This window comes from Nycticebus coucang, chromosome 9 (assembly GCF_027406575.1).
Source record: "Nycticebus coucang isolate mNycCou1 chromosome 9, mNycCou1.pri, whole genome shotgun sequence".
In the NCBI taxonomy this organism is placed as follows: Eukaryota; Metazoa; Chordata; class Mammalia; order Primates; family Lorisidae; genus Nycticebus; species Nycticebus coucang.
This window is the reverse complement of record NC_069788.1, coordinates 61139277-61155077: the sequence shown is the minus strand read 5'-3', so window position 1 is coordinate 61155077 and position 15801 is coordinate 61139277. Positions and strand designations below refer to the sequence as shown.

The following is a 15801-nucleotide window of genomic DNA, read 5'->3' as shown; positions in this document are numbered from 1 at the left end:
TGGTTTAAATGTGAAATTGATAGTCTATCTTTAAAAGTCAGATAATTACAGTGTTATTTAATCTCTTTCAGATCATAGAAAGAGATAAATTTCCCCCCAATTCACTTAATGAAACCAGCATACACTTAATACTGGTATAAGACAATACCTATGATCAAGAAGGTATTATTTCAGGAATGTAAATTTGGTTTAATATCAGAAAATCCAGCAACTTAGTTCTTCAAATCAAAACTTTAAAAGATGAATAACATATGATCATATCAATAGTTGCTGAAAAGCCATTTGATAAAGTTTAGAACTATTCTTAATAAAAATCTTAAAGAGGATTCAAAGGAAACTATTTAAATTCATAAAGACATCTGTGAAAAATAGACTTCATCATAAATGGTGAAATGCTAAAACTAAATAAGAGTCCAGATGAACACCTTGGGTCAGCCTTTTAATTTATCATTATCTTTTGTGTTCTAGCAGATATAAGACAAGAAGTTATGTTGTTGATAATATTGACTGGAAAAGAAGAGATAAAAATATTTTTTGTTGTTGCTGATATGATTGTGTACACACTACCAAACATAAGACTATATTAAAGAAAAATACCTACTGTAATAGAATTAAAATGTTTGGGGGGGATGGCTAGATACAAGGTAAATATATAAACTGAAATCTTTGTTTTACCAAAAAGCACTAAGAAATGGGGGTAAATTTTCCCTTATGTAATAAAACCATAAAAATATACATTATACATATATAATTTCTCACAATTCAGAAATAGAATAGCAACTTGAGTTTTAAGAAATTGCATAAAATGTTGGCGGCGCCTGTGGCTCAGTCGGTAAGGCGCCGGCCCCATATACCGAGGGTGGCAGGTTCAAACCCGGCCCCAGCCAAACTGCAACCAAAAAAAAAAAAAAAAAATAGCCGGACGTTATGGCAGGCGCTTGTAGTCCCAGCTACTCAGGAGGCTGAGGCAAGAGAATTGCTTAAGCCCAGGAGTTGGAGGTTGCTGTGAGCTGTGTGAGGCCACGGCACTTTACCGAGGGCCATAAAAAGTGAGACTCTGTCTCTACAAAAAAAAAAAAAGAAATTGCATAAAATGATCATAAAGTTTTACATTGTTAAAGAAATGCCTTATTATATCCAAGAAAAGTATGAAAAGTAAGACTACCATAAAGTCACCATAATCAAGATAGTATTGGCTTAGCAATAGACAAAGAAACATTAGAACAGAATAGATTAAAAAGTGGATGCTTCAGAAAAGATACTTCAGCATAGTTAATTCAGAATACAGATAATATTTGATAATAGTTGCAGTCCAATTCAGTAAAAAAACCATGGGTTACTTAAGGAATTATTCTGGCATAGATAGTTCTCTGGTTAAAATGTAACAGTATTCATCATAAACGATACTAAAATAATCCCTTAATGGACTAAAGGCAAAATTTTAAAACAAAATAACCATTTCATAGAAAAATCTAGGAAAACACACATGTAAAGCTTGGGAAACCTTAAGACTAGAAACTCAGTTTTATGTTAATGTTATATTAACGTATAATATATAAGAAAAGGAAGACACATCAGATATATGCAATTAAAAACAATTATGTGGAAATAGTAATATAAAATTTTAAGTAAATATGGATGTCTGGAAAAAAATTGTAACATATATTGAAGGAAGAGTGCTAGTCACTATAGTGTAAATTATAGTATAGTCACTATGATTAGTATATAGTGTAGTCACTATAATTTACAAAGAGCTCTTATAAATTGGCAGGAAACATATAAGCTATTCTACAGCAAGATGGACAAAACATGAATAGATGATTCACAGAGCTAAGATACATGGTGTATGTGTATGGTGTGTATGTGTGTGTGGGTATGTACCATATGTGGGTATGATTCCAGGACCAGAGAAAAATGTTGACAAGACATCCTAGGCTATTAATTGGGTATAGGGGTTAGGGAGGGCCTGATGTGAGTAGAAAGTAAAAAAAAAATTTTTTTTTATATTCTTCTCATAGACTATTGAGGGAGACAGACATACTAGAGCGCTTCATAAGTGCCGCTGTTGAGTAATAAAGAGAGCTATGTTTAGAGGATGAAGGAAAGGCCCAGGCATTGTTGACTTTCTGAGATAATTACTTGCAACTAGTGATTTTATGAGATTAATATGTTCTGTTGGTCCGGCCTTGGAAAAAGGTGCCTTGCAAAGGCATGTAACGTGACTGCAGTGATTGCTTATTTGACCCAGTTGTCATATATTTCATCTGAATACGATCCCTCTCTGGGGAATGACAAGGATCTGCCGAAGGAACACAGTTGTGTAAGAAGGCCCTCTGAGATTCCATTTTGTTGGCGATGTGCACATTGTGGCACGGGCAGTTTATGATTGTTTCTATACAAGCTAAACCCCCCAGAGTGCTCCTTGAGGGCCATCCTGTGGCATGTGCTGTGGAAAGGTAAATTGAATCAACAGCCAGACATTCTGAGCCAGCCATTCTTGAGCCATTTTGAGGAGGATATGGAGGACTTCATGTAACCTGTGGTAAAAGTGGAAGGGAAATAGACTTTGCCAGCGTGGGAGGTTTTTTCCTCAGGTAGCAGGACAGGCTCTTCCCCCAACCCCCACTGGAGGTACCTGTATATGCCCTCCAGTAGTTCTTATTCTTTCCATACTTCATCCAGCCCTGACTTCCATCCTTCACTTTTCTTTCTTTGTTTCTTTTGTTTCTTTGCAGATGGTAGTATTTGCTAGCTCCATCTGGCTCCTGGTTTTTCACTGGGGATTTGGTGATTCACTGCTTTGTGGGAAGAGGGAGCAGGTGAGGGCGGGGGCAAGGAGAAGGTGGGAAAATAAGGGAATTTGCCATATAGGTCATAGAGAAAACTTACGGTTTTGTTTTTTTTTTGGGGGGGGGGAGCAGAGTCTCACTCTGTCACCCTGGGCAGAGTGCCATGGCATCATTGCTCACAGCAACCTCAAACACTTGGGTTCCAGCAATCCTCTTGCCTCAGCCTCCCCAAAACCTGGAACTACAGGCATCCGCCACAATGCCTGGCTAGTTTTTCTGTTTTTAGTAGAGACAGGGTCTCGCTTACTCAGCTGGTTTCAGATTCGTGAGTTCAGACAATCAGCCCACCTCAGAGTGCTAGGATTACAGGCATGAACCACCATTCCCAGTGAGAAAACTTAAAGTTTTAAGGCATTTTTTGAAATAATGTCCCACTGGAAATTTGCCATCTATAATATTCTTTTTTTTTTTTTTATTTTGAGACAGAGCCTCAAGCTGTCACCCTGCTAGAGTGCCATAGCATCACAGATCACAGCAACCTCCAACTCCTGGGCTCAAGCGAGTCTCCTGCCTCCACCTCCCAAGTAGCTGGGACTACAGGTGCCCGCCACAACGCCCAGCTATTTTTTGGTTGCAGCCATCATTGTTGTTTGGCGGGCCCAGGCTGGATTCGAACCTGCCAGCTCAGGTGTATGTGGCTGGTTCCTTAGCCGCTTGAGCCACAGGCGCCGAGCCAACCATCTATAATATTCTTATTTGTGAGTCATTTGGTCTCTGTAAGGTAGAGTCTTTAATTCCAAGAAGGAGATTCCCTATCTGTTAGGCTAAGAAATACTTTGTGTTTTAATTCAGAAGAATTCTTTCTATCCATGTGGGATGTGGATGCACAGTACTGAGTGCTTCACTTCCTATAAACTGGGGGACCAGTTTATCTTGTCTGGCATGATGACTGGCATGATGACTACGGGAACATTGTTTGGGGGATTTCTTTCCCCCATTCGTTGTCTTACGTGGGAATTTGGAGGAGATGGCAATAGTAGAAAGATTAATACAAGCCTTTCAAACATCAAGCCTTTCAAACGTAACGATTCTTGAGACTATTTCATCTGACTTTCTCACAGATGATCTTAATTCAGGGCTAGTGTGAGGTCATTTTTTTCTAGAGAGAGTTAGGTGTTGGACGAGGGTGCTGAACTCCATTGGAGTCTTGTTCTCTCACTCATATGTCCATCTCTAGTAATTATGGGCTCTTGTGTAATATAATGGCAATGGCAGTTTGAGATTATTCTGTTTTACCTAGATTTCAACTTGCTCTGTAAAGTATTGAGATGCCTTTTACCTAGATTTCAACTTGCTCTGTAAAGTATTGAGATGCCTTTTGTATGTATACAGTAGTACCAAATAAGCTGTCTCAAGCTTTGTGAAACTTTTGTTATCAAAGCCCCAAGTAACTGGATGATGTCTTCTGGGTCTTGTGTAGTTTGAAGTCTGTTCATTGACTGCTACGCCACCCTGAATGTAACTCTGGCATAGTTTCTATCATATTATTTTTTGGCATTCTTAGACTTATTTTGTATCATGTCTTACTCTTAGTTCTATATGCATTGCACTCAACAAATATTGAAAGAATGAGTAAGATGAACCCCATTAGAGATAACAGAAACAGACAAATAAAATTATACTTACTGTTTAATGAGAAATTACCAATCTGTCAGTGAAAGAACACCAGGATCTTGCCTTATATCTGTTCCCATGGACAAGGAATTGCACCTACTACAGAAACTGGTTTTCCAGTACTTGGGTCCATCCATCTGATTTATCAAAACTGAACCAACCATTAAAAAAAAAATTACGTTTTGGGCAGCGCCTGTGGCTCAGTGGGTAGGGCGCCAGCCCCATATAGCAAGGGTGATGGGTTTGAACCCAACCCCGGCCAAACTGCAACAATAAATAAATAAATAAATAAATAAATAAATAAATAAATATTTACATTTTAACAACAGGAAATAATTAAGATGTCAAATGTAAGGTATGTGTTACAAATTTACATTCTAAGGTTGAATAGAAGAGTAATTTCATAAACAAATCTTGATTTTTCTTTATATTAACTAAAGAAAATAATTTTTCAAAGAATAAATCCTACTTGTGATTCTTTTCTTATGTAGGACTATAATGTATTTTATAACGCATACCTGTTATATATTATGTATTACATATTATGATACATATTATTTCAGCATCTTACACATAGAGAATCTAGTAATTATTTTTTTTTTGCTTCATACGCAGAGAAAACTTTATGCTTTGAATTTATTTTGATTTTTCTCTTTTTTTACTTTAGTTGTATTACTAATACAATTTGGGTTATTTGCCATTAATATCATGATTTTATATGCCTTTTCTCTAGGAAGGTCTGGAATTCAGATTAGAAAGTGATTTTCCATTATAGTGCCGGTCAAATGATTTCAATCTCTAGTGAACAATTTGTAGTACTATGTCATTACTCAGAATGCTAAAATATATTTCTGCAGATTATACTGTCTGGATTTTATACCATCTGAGATATCAGATAGTACATTTATTTTTGCAGTCTACATGAAGCAATTACTTTTAGATTTATTTGAGGACTCTCCTCTTTTACCTATTCTTTAAACACCTGTATTCTTTGGGTTCTTTTTTCTGCCCCTTTCTTTACTCTTTCCTTCTTAAATGAAGGAAAGGGCCATACACAAGGGCCTTGTGTATCAGGCCAGGGCCATAGCATACAGTGGAGGCGGTTGTGTACTGCACAATTGGAGGAGGTGACATTCACTGACCCACTCTCCCAAGACTTGCATAGGGCAGGCATTTCTGTCCATCATGCAGATGTCAATGAGAGGTTCTACTTTACGAACCTGTCATTTACCTTCACAGCAACCTATGAGATGACTATCGTCATTCCTATTTTATAGATGAGAAAACTGAGTTTTGAGTATGTTAAATAATTTGCCTAAGGTTACATAATTAATGGGTAAGAAGTCTTTGTTTAGGACCAAAGCCTTGGCTTCCCTACACCATCTACCTGTTGTGGGTGATCTTAGCTTTTGGTAATCTCATCTGTAGCCACCACCTAAAACATGGCAATTCCTAAATGGCTCCCTACCTCCGATCTTTCTCTATTGATGGCCTACTAGACAGTTCTTCCAGTATTCCCCAGAGGCCCCTCAGATTCTGTAGACTTGAAATTGAATCATCATCATTTTCCTTACCACTGCTTTTCTTTCATTCCCATTCTTAGTGGTGCCAACACTCTGGACTATTCTTTCTCTCTCATCCCCCACACCTAATCAGATGCTAAGTCCCATTGGTTTCCTACCTTTGCATGCCAGTTGTCACTACATTAGTTCAGGCCCTCATTCATTTATTCTGAAAGCCTTAGCTCTGCATGATGAAAAGCCTTTACCCAAAGTCTGACATCTAAGCCTTTGTACTAGCTGTCTGCTCTGCCTGATTCATCCTTCTTCCCCACCCTCACTTGGATACTTGAAGATGCAGATTTAAATCATTTTACTCAGAGAAGCCTCCTTTGATTCATCAACCCCCTTCCTTTATTTAAATTATTCTTCTCTGTTCTCATAGCACATCATGCTTAAGTTTGTCATTTCACTCATCACATATCACTCAGGGTCAACTATCAGTACCCTGAAAATCAATTTGCTTGTCTGACTCCTTCCCTGGATTGAGAGGTCTTTGAGGGGAGGGAGCATGTCTAACTTTTCTTTATCCTTCTAGCACCTAGCAGCTTGTCTGGGAGGAGACAAATAAATGCTCAAGGGGATGAATATTCATTCACTCTGTAGACTCTTTAGGCAGATCTGTAAGGGTTGTTTACTTAATAGTATAGCATTCAACATGTTTGTTTAGTCTTATAAAATTTTGACTGCAACTTATAAAAATTTTTCCAAGGTTAAAAATAATCACTGGTGATGTTATTCAGTGTATACAATATTTGTAATGACAGGAAGCATGATTATTGCTTAAGTTATGTTTTTATTCATATTGGCAGCGGCTTCTTCCCTTATCCAGATAACCAGAGATTATAACTTAATTGGTTGGTAATTTAAAAAGTGGACTCTGTATTGAACTTTGGTTTAAGGCTCAGAAGATTTGCATCAACCATAATAAATAACCTCCTCCAGGTGCTTTGTTTATATTTCCTAGTTTCTTTCTGTCAAGAGCAGTTACTATACAAGAAAATACCTTGAGATAGATTATCTCAGAACTTAAGAATGAAGGTTACATCCTGAGGGGGTGGTTTTCATTAACATGTACCTCACTCTCACTCTGCCCCTATCTGGTTTGGGCCAACCACTTAAATCTCCCTGGCCATCAATTTTCTTATTTTTAGAATTAGGTTGTTTAGGCTAAAATAGCTGAAAGGACTTTTCAAGCTCAAATAACCCTTAATTATATTATTCTGGGTCCCTACTGTGAGGTTTCTTTTACTGTCTTATCTATCCTGACCCTTTTCCTCTTCCTTCCTCAGTAGTAGGCTGATCCTAGCATCACACACATGTTAATAGATACACTGTGTTCTTTGGCACTTAGCTTTGACCTAGAGGTTTGCTTCCACATGGAGAGCTAAGCAGCAGTTTGCTTGTGTCCTTTGGACCTGTGCCTGCTGCTGCTACTTCACTGGCATGTGCACAGATCCCTTCCACAAAGGGCTTGTGAGTCCTCCCGCCCCTTTTAGGAAGCACATTCCTGAGAGTCGGTTTAAAAGTGGAGTGAGGTCGCACAGTGAGCAAAGAAAGATTCCTGTGTCAGATTAGTGACTTCCAAATTGCATAGTTAACAGATTTAGGTTTGTGATTGTGACCTATGGGTGTGTGTGGGGGAGGGGAGTTAAAAACATCACACAATTCAAGTGTTCTCCCTTTAGAGGGAGGAAGATACTTTACAGCAGCCCACAGCTTCTGGATTATCTTGTTTACATTTTTCTTTAATTGAAGGTACAACCGGTTAAATTACAAAGGACTTCATTTCCTTTCATAAAGACGGGCCTATATTTTAGGAGGTAAACAGATTGCTTCTAATTTGATTCGCCTACCTTCTAATTTTATCATTAGAGGCAAAAGGACAAATCAGGTACGAGCTGTATTTTGATAAGAAACAGTTTTCAGGGTAGGTGGGAAGTCAGGTCTCGGCTGTTAGAAGTAGAGGAAAGAGATGTGAAGAGCTGGGAAGGGGTGAGAAGAAAGCTGGCCTGCGAGGACAGGTGTAGACAGAGAGGCAGCAGGCGCTGAAGGCCAAGGGCTAAACTATCCCTGTCCGGGTAAGACAAGGGCACCAAAGGCTGCTGCCCGGACACCCTGCTCGGGATTCCTGCAGCAGCCGTCCCTGGAAAACGCGAGAGGGGTCCTGACAAGGTGGACTGGACGCAGGAGCGCGGGGGCGCACGGGCGGCCGGTTCGCACAGGATTAAGGCCATCACCTGCAGACGAAGCGCGACCCAGATGGGAAGTAGGAAGTGCGGCGCCTGAGCTTCCTGTGTAAATAAACGCGCTGCTGCCGCCGCTGGCGAACGGCGCCCCATGCTCGGGCCGCGAGGTTCCCGGGCATCGCAGCTGCCAGTCAGGGCGAGGAGGCGGTTGGGGACTCCTCCTCCCAACCAATAGGTCCGGGAGCGCCAGTCCTGTTGCAGTCCTGCAAAGTGTGAAGCTGTCAGCCGCAGAGCACGGAGGAGGAAGGAGAGAATGAAACAGCTCCTCTTGCCCGGTGTGCGAGCAGCCCAGGCTGGCCGTGCGCGCGAGGGAGGCTGTTGAGAAGCCCGGCGGCCGGAGGAACACAGAGCTCCTGCCAGGTAGGTGTAGTGAGATTTTTTAAAGACTGCAGGCATTGCAAAACAGGAACGGTGCTGGACAGAAAGAAAAGGACGGGGGACTTACTGTGACACCATGATTTTGGGATTTGTTTTCTGCCTTCAGTGCTTTTAAATCATACAGCATACAGCATTGAATTTTCTTTCTGAATGCTTTAAACACCTGTTAACTTTTAAACATGGATACCTTTGTAAGGAAAACAGAAAGCAGCTTCATTTCTAGTAAAACAGTCTCTATGGAATATTGTATTGTAAAATTCAAGATTGGACCACTCCTCCTTACGTCTTAAGGGGGAGACTAATATCACCTTTTGTTATTTGGAAATACATAGCAATATGTTGACATGTATAGCTATAAATAGCATGTTTTATTAGCCATGGCATCCTGGCCATTACGTTATAGGGATTATTCCACCAAGTAGGTAATTGCTGATAAAACAGAATGAAACTCCTGATTCCATGAAGCTGTTCTCAAATTTAAGTTAAAATGAAACGGATTACTCTTTCAACAGGGAAAAGGTGTCTCTTCCAGGGCACCTTTTGCTTATCTTTTTAGTTTCAGGGAATCTGCTTTAAGCCCGCCCCTGATGTATCTACTCCTCACATTCAGATTTGTTGGCATTAATTCCTTTCTCCGGGAAAATGCTCTTTCTTCACATTTCCACTACGGACTCAGTTTCTTATTGCTTTCTGCCACATGTATCTTATCAAAACATTAGCTCTGGGCTCCTAATAGGATTATTAGTATTTTCTGATTTGGCATTTCTGGGTGTTTATTTGAACACTGAGAAGTATGAATTAAAGGACAAATGTACCTAACATTTCTGAAGCAGCAGATTAGGGGTGTCTGTGCCCAGAAGCAAAATTAAAGAACTTTAGGATTACTCAGTTTTTAGAGTGTGGGTAAAAGGCAGAAGGAACCTGGCCAGTTTTAACTGAGTTGCTGACTAATTAAAGTATCTGGCTGCTCCAGCTTTCACTGAAATGAGCCTCTTGATCTCTGGTCCCTTTCACATCTAATTCTTCTGTGGGTCCCTCCTCCTTGTTTTATCCTTCCTTCCCAACCCTGATGCTTTTAATAAGTAGCAGTCCCTAACATATTTCTAAACTATCTTGAGGATGAAAGAAAGGTAGAAAAAGAAAACTTTCTAGTAGACCCACAAAGCTACTTGGAGATAATTGTACTATGAAATCCAAGGTCATGTTTTCACACAATTCCTGCCCTGCCCTGGTATACCTTTGACTGGTGTTTTATTCTTGTGGTGGGCATAAAGTTAGAAAAATGAAAAAGAGAAACACCTCTGTTTCAAAAGTAATCTTTGATTATCTTGATGAGTAAAATGGTACCAGGCAAACATGTATAGTGAATGTGAAAAAGATATCAAGTAGCAGAATTGTGTTGCTTGGCTTTTTATTTAAAACAAACAACAAAACTCGACCTCCAAAACCCCAATCACCCTAGATAACTCACTTCTACACTACTGTGCTGGAAGTAAGGTTTGAGTGTGGTCAAATTCTGTCCATTTACCCAGAGTTTTACAAATATTTATAGTCATCTATGCCAAATATCTTTGTACTCAGCTCCAAAGAACATTCTCAGCATTCAAAAGCCCCATTCTCATGAATGGTTTCAGTTCATTGGCAATTTAAAGGCATCCAGGCTTCCAAACTAGGTCAACTTGAGACATGTCTTTTTAAAATAATCGGTTTTTGGGTCTCAGATTTATGAGCCAGGTTTTTGGAGCCAAATTCTACAAAAAAGAAAAAAGGATGTTCTCTCTAGAAAGAAAGGGGAAAAAGCTTATTTTATCTACCTAGTAGGGCCATTACCTTCCTGGAAAACATTTTTCTCTTCATAGTATGAATACTTTTAATCTGAGAAAGTATATTTAAAATTTCCTTCTTGAAAAATTGGTATTTCAGATGTTTAGAAACATTTATGTGCGTGTCAAAATGATTTCTCTGAAGTGTTTCTGCTAATCCTGGCTTCTGTGTTTCCCCTGGCCTTGACTTATGACATTACTTTCTTGTTGAGTTAGGTTCTTAGTGTTTGAAATCTCCAGTTTGAGGTAGAGGTCAGAAATCATGCTGAACCCAGATGTTAGTGGAGGAACAAAGTCTGAAAAGTTTTGGGACTAAGCCTACTTTGTGCAACTGATTATTTTGGATGTGGGCAAGGGGCCGAGCTGCCACACAAGTTATGCTTTCCACTTTGGTCTTTGGGGGGTAGCTGTCTGCAGCCATTGCTTCTAAGTACCGAGACATTTCTTCCAAGGATGCCTTAATTTATAGAAGCTCCTTAACTACAAAAAATTATCAATATTTTTAGCTTTTGAATGGCTGGAGTTGAATATAGATGAGAACTAGGGCTTAAATATTTTTTATCCTCTATGTATAATAGAAAAGTTATCTACTCTACTAGTGACTATTTGCTAGGTATATGTTAGATGCTGGGAATATGAAGATATGATATAGTCTCTGTCCTAAGGAAGTTCTCATAGGCTTGGAAGTGGCTTTGGGCTAGAGTGGTAATTCCTAATTCATGTTGTCTTATCAATATGAAAACAATTTTGACATTTATTTGTTGTCGTGTTCATTTTTCTTTTAGGTCATGTTTCTCTGATGCCACTTGAACATTAAATAATTTGAAGAGGCGTAGCAGCACACAAGTTTATTTAGCTATTTTAATTTATTTTTCACTTTTAGGTGTATGTGGGAGGTCTTGGACTAGTGTTTTATTTTTATTAATTTTGGCATTTGCTATTTACTTGATGGACAAGTAGTTCTCAACTTAATGTATCATACTGTAGTAGTTATTAAAAAACGTAAAACTATACGTTAAAGAAAAAGTTACAATGCTTCTGCAACATGGAATGAAAAATTTCTCATTTACTGTCTCATTTCCCTTTCTTGAACTGAAAACACTAAGTGAAATATACCTCTCCTGTTCACAGCTGGAAATACTTCTGATTACATGGCTTGTAGTATCTGTCAGGAACATATTTTGAAAGCCATGTCTCATTGGTTTCTAATTCCTCTAAAGTCATGAGTTTGAATCCCAGCTCTTAGTCAACTTATTCTTTGCCTTTCTTGGAAAGACAGAACGAGATTTTTCCCTCTTTGCTAGACTTGTGGCTGAAGCCATAAACCCACTTGAAGTCATCTGTTGACAACTTCAACTAGTTTATCCCCATAAGTAGGGGCTGCCTTTAATCACCTTTGTATCTCTGGCACCTTAAGAGTATAATTTGCATCTTTAGGGGTTGACTTTGTTCCCTGTGTTATGGATTCCTGTTGTAAAATACACACCTTGCACCTTGATCAGCATGGGACAGAGGAGATTCCTCTTCCAAACTGGTTTTAAATTTGTTTCTAATTAAAATTTCAATGTGAAGTTTTTAAATTTCATAAAAGGGGGTAATATTTACATATGCTTTTATTCATTTGGAGAAAAATTTTTGATTTAGATATTCATGCTTTTGTGACTGTAGTTTTCCTGATAATGTCTTAAACAAGAAATCAGCCTCTTACTCCATGAAGCTCTCTGTAATAGCACTTCTCCTTGAGTTAATTACATCATTGTCTGACCTGCCTTTGAGTGGTGTTCTTCCTGAATCTGAGCTTTGTTGTTATGCCAGGTAGGGGGAAGAAAATTACTCAGCAGGGCTGTGTGAATAATTGTGGGAGGCAGGGGAACCACTGAAGGAGTGGGTAGGGCACAGTGTTTTTGTTGAAGAAGGAGCTACCACAATAAATGTAAAGTTACAATGCCAAAATTATCATTGAGCTGCTATTCTTCTATTCACTGGTACCTTCTTTGATACAATTATATTGTTAGGAAAGCTGGGAATGGATTTCTGCCTCTTGGGCCTTACCCTGTAGTATATAATGAGAACACGGAAAGAAGGCAAGAAATAAGAAATGTGCTTTTTAGAAAAATGAGCAGCATTTTGCAAATGTTAAAATGATATTTCAGATGCTCTGTATTCTATAGGGTTTAGAGTTAGCTTATCACAATGTCATGTATGTTGTTGGCCATGCTAGCATATCTCTTCCAATATACATTCTGTAGGAAAAAAATTAAATCTCATTAAAATAGTTGGACTTTATTTATAACCTATTTTCAGAAAGCAGAGGAACTATTCAGAAAATAGTTCTTCCTAAAATTGAAGATGTTTTTCCTTCCTGATGGAGTGTCTGTCCTTTTTATCACAAAAACGTTAATAGGATGTATTTGTATATCAGTTCTAGTCTCCAAGTCACAAAGTTATTGCCATCCTATAAACTGTTGAGATGAAACATTAAAACTAAGGAATCGTAGGCTGACGTGCTTTTCCATTCCTTGCTTTCCTCTGAATGAAACTGGGAAACTGGAGAGACCAGAGAAGTCCCCTTTCCAACCACAGTGATAAACAATGTTTTATGACCCTGCCAGCTTATAGGGCATAAGGAGGTGAATGTTTACTTCCTCACTAAGTATTTCCTAGGTTTGCTTATGCTAGAGTATATTTTCGAGGCTATTTTATTTTTTCAAACAATGACAAAGTATCCTATGTATGATACCATGCACGTACTCATTGGCCCTGAGCATTATTCTTTTGAAAAGTAATTACATGTAAATAGATATAAAATATACTTGAGCAATTGTATTTTTCTGACTGCTGAATGAGGCTGCCCATGTTTCCATAAGGTCATGTCTGTCCTTGCAGGGTGCATATTAGAACTTTCCGCACTGTTTCATCTTGTCCCTGGATGACCGGAGAGCTGGTCAGAGATGTAACCAGGAAGTAGAACCCAGCACTGTCCAGTAAGGAGGGCTGCCATAAGTCCCTGCCCCATGTAACACCAGCACTCATTGTCCCTCTTCTTGCTCCTGCCACCATTCAGCAGGTCTGCCTTCCATTCCAGATTGTATTGAAGGCCACACTTCAACTAATGGCTGATGATGGTCAGTTCTTTGTTAGACCCAGCCACTCATAGTTTCTGTTAAGAACCAGTAGCTAAATAAACACTGTATTGGGCAGAAGTGCCAAGATTAACACAATACTAATTTTCAGATTGTGTTGCATGAGAGCCAGTTGCCTTGTGTTTTGTTCTTAGCTTTCCCAAGAGGGCAGAGATGGAAATTTTAGATTGGTGCTTTTGTCTGCTCTATGAGAATATTGGCTTTCTGAGAATATTTCTCCACTGTACCAGGCAACACTTCAGCCTTACCTCCCCACCTTTTATCCTTCCTGAAAACCCTTGCCTCTCCTGGTTCCTCCCATACACTCACATCTGTTACTCCAGCTACTCCACAGACAAGGCTCAATGTCTTATAAGAACCCAGAAACATTTTGAGAGTATTCAGGGAGTCTCCATTTCTGTTTTGTCCTTTGTTCTTAAATAACTTTTAGAGTTTCAGAGTATAGCCTAGAATTACCACTTTAGCACAGATCAGCTGGATTTTTACTTACATTAAATATTTTGCTATATCAGTAATACCCAACTGATTCATTTTGGTAGCTTTCTATTTCTCTTAGTTTCTTTAGTTGTGCCTTGGCAATTTTTCTGAATTTTAAACTTTTTGTATGACGATGTAAAAATTCCTAAATAACTATGTAAGTATCCTGATAAAACATTGTCCTTTCCAATTACATTATCTTTTTGTGCATAGAGATAACTTTTGATTTTGGATAGTCAAATAGGCATAAACTACATTAGTTAAAAATACTTTGAATGTCAGCTCTCCTACCCTGAGCATTTTTGGACCAGATTGCTTTTCAGGCCACCAGCAGAATATGAAAATTCCTTATACATCCTGTGCTTGCAGCCCAGTTTCTGAGGTATGCCTTTCTTTGGCAACTTTAATGAAAACAGGGAAAAAGGGACTTTCCTGTTCCTTCCTATCAGATAGTACTTCTCACATAATGAGCACTTTGTTGTGTAGGAGACACAGACAGCAGGTAGAAATGCAATTCTCCTTTTGTAGTGATTTGATGCAAAATCAGATTTTTAGTGTGGCTTTCTTTCCTTACGTGGCACAGCCAATCTGTCCTGTTAGGTGTATGTAAGCAAGTGGAAAGTCTACCAATCTTGGAAATTTAAATCTGAAGGCAGCTGTCAGGTTTCACTTCTTTCCTACATGCCCCTTCCTTCTCTGCCAAAATTCTTTTCCCAAGGGGTTCTTGACACCCAGTGAGAGGCACATCTGTAATAACTGTAAAAGGAATTATAATTGCTGCCTTTTAAAAGCAAGTGGTAAGGTGAATAATTCAAGTCACTTTCTTACTTGAGATAAAAATGTGAGGTATGAGGTGGAACAGGTTGAGCAAACCTGGTAGGAGTGAGTTAGCATCTGTCTGGAATGAAGTCTTTTTTTCTTGAAACCTGGAGGGGAGTGAGTGGGTGTGAAATGCTGGGCTCCCTTCATGGGACAGACAGGAGGAGCTGGGAGCATGTCATCAGTCCTCCAAGTTTCACACTGTTTACTAAGTACTTTGGGTGAGGGGATGGAAGTGAGGTTCTATTATTTGTGGTTTTTATTTGTAGAAACTGGGGGATTTTTTTTGCAGTTTTTGTCCAGGGCTGGTTTGAATCCGCCACCTCTGGCATATGGGACCTGCGCCCTACTCCTTGAGCCACAGGCACCGCCCAGGGATTTTTTTTTTTTTTTTTAAGACAGAATCTCACTCTGTCTTCCAGGCTAGCGTGTAATGGCATCTCCATAGCTCAGTGCAACCTGAAACTCCTGGGCTCAAGCAAGCCATCTTCCTTCCTCAGCCTCCCCAGTAGTTGGCACCATAAGTATATGCCACTGTGCCTGGCTAATTTTTCCTATAAAGGTGGGGTCTCTCTGTTGCTCAGGCTGTCTCAGACTCCTGACCTCAAGCAATTTTCCCACCTTGGCCTTCCACAGTGGTGTTAGGATGACAGGCGTGAGCAACTGTGCCTGGCCAGGGACTGGAGAATCTTAACACAACACAAGTGAAGAAACACAAAGAGACCTTGGAAGCTTTTCACAGACATCTACATGTGGGGAAATCAGTAGCGATATTCTGGAGAGATTCTCCTGTTTACTTCTCCCTTGGAAATCAAGCTCTTCCATCAGTGATGAAAAGGTTTCTTGTTTGGTATTCTGTTTTTGATGAAGTGCTTGCTGTGCATCATTCA

The 15801-nt window shown here is 39.2% G+C and overlaps 1 protein-coding gene across 2 annotated transcripts in view; it reads left to right on the top strand.

Moving 5' to 3' along the window:
• The window catches only part of RNF144B (ring finger protein 144B), a 178504-nt gene that overhangs the window by 84469 nt on the left and 78234 nt on the right, over positions 1-15801 (top strand). The window contains exon 1 of one of the 2 annotated variants that reach the window (XM_053600918.1): positions 8481-8631. The exons of the other annotated variant lie outside the window; for it this stretch is intronic. The gene's annotated coding sequence lies outside the window, so the exon portion shown is untranslated. Of the gene's footprint in view, positions 1-8480; positions 8632-15801 lie in introns of those variants that run through there. 2 annotated transcript variants of the gene reach the window in all.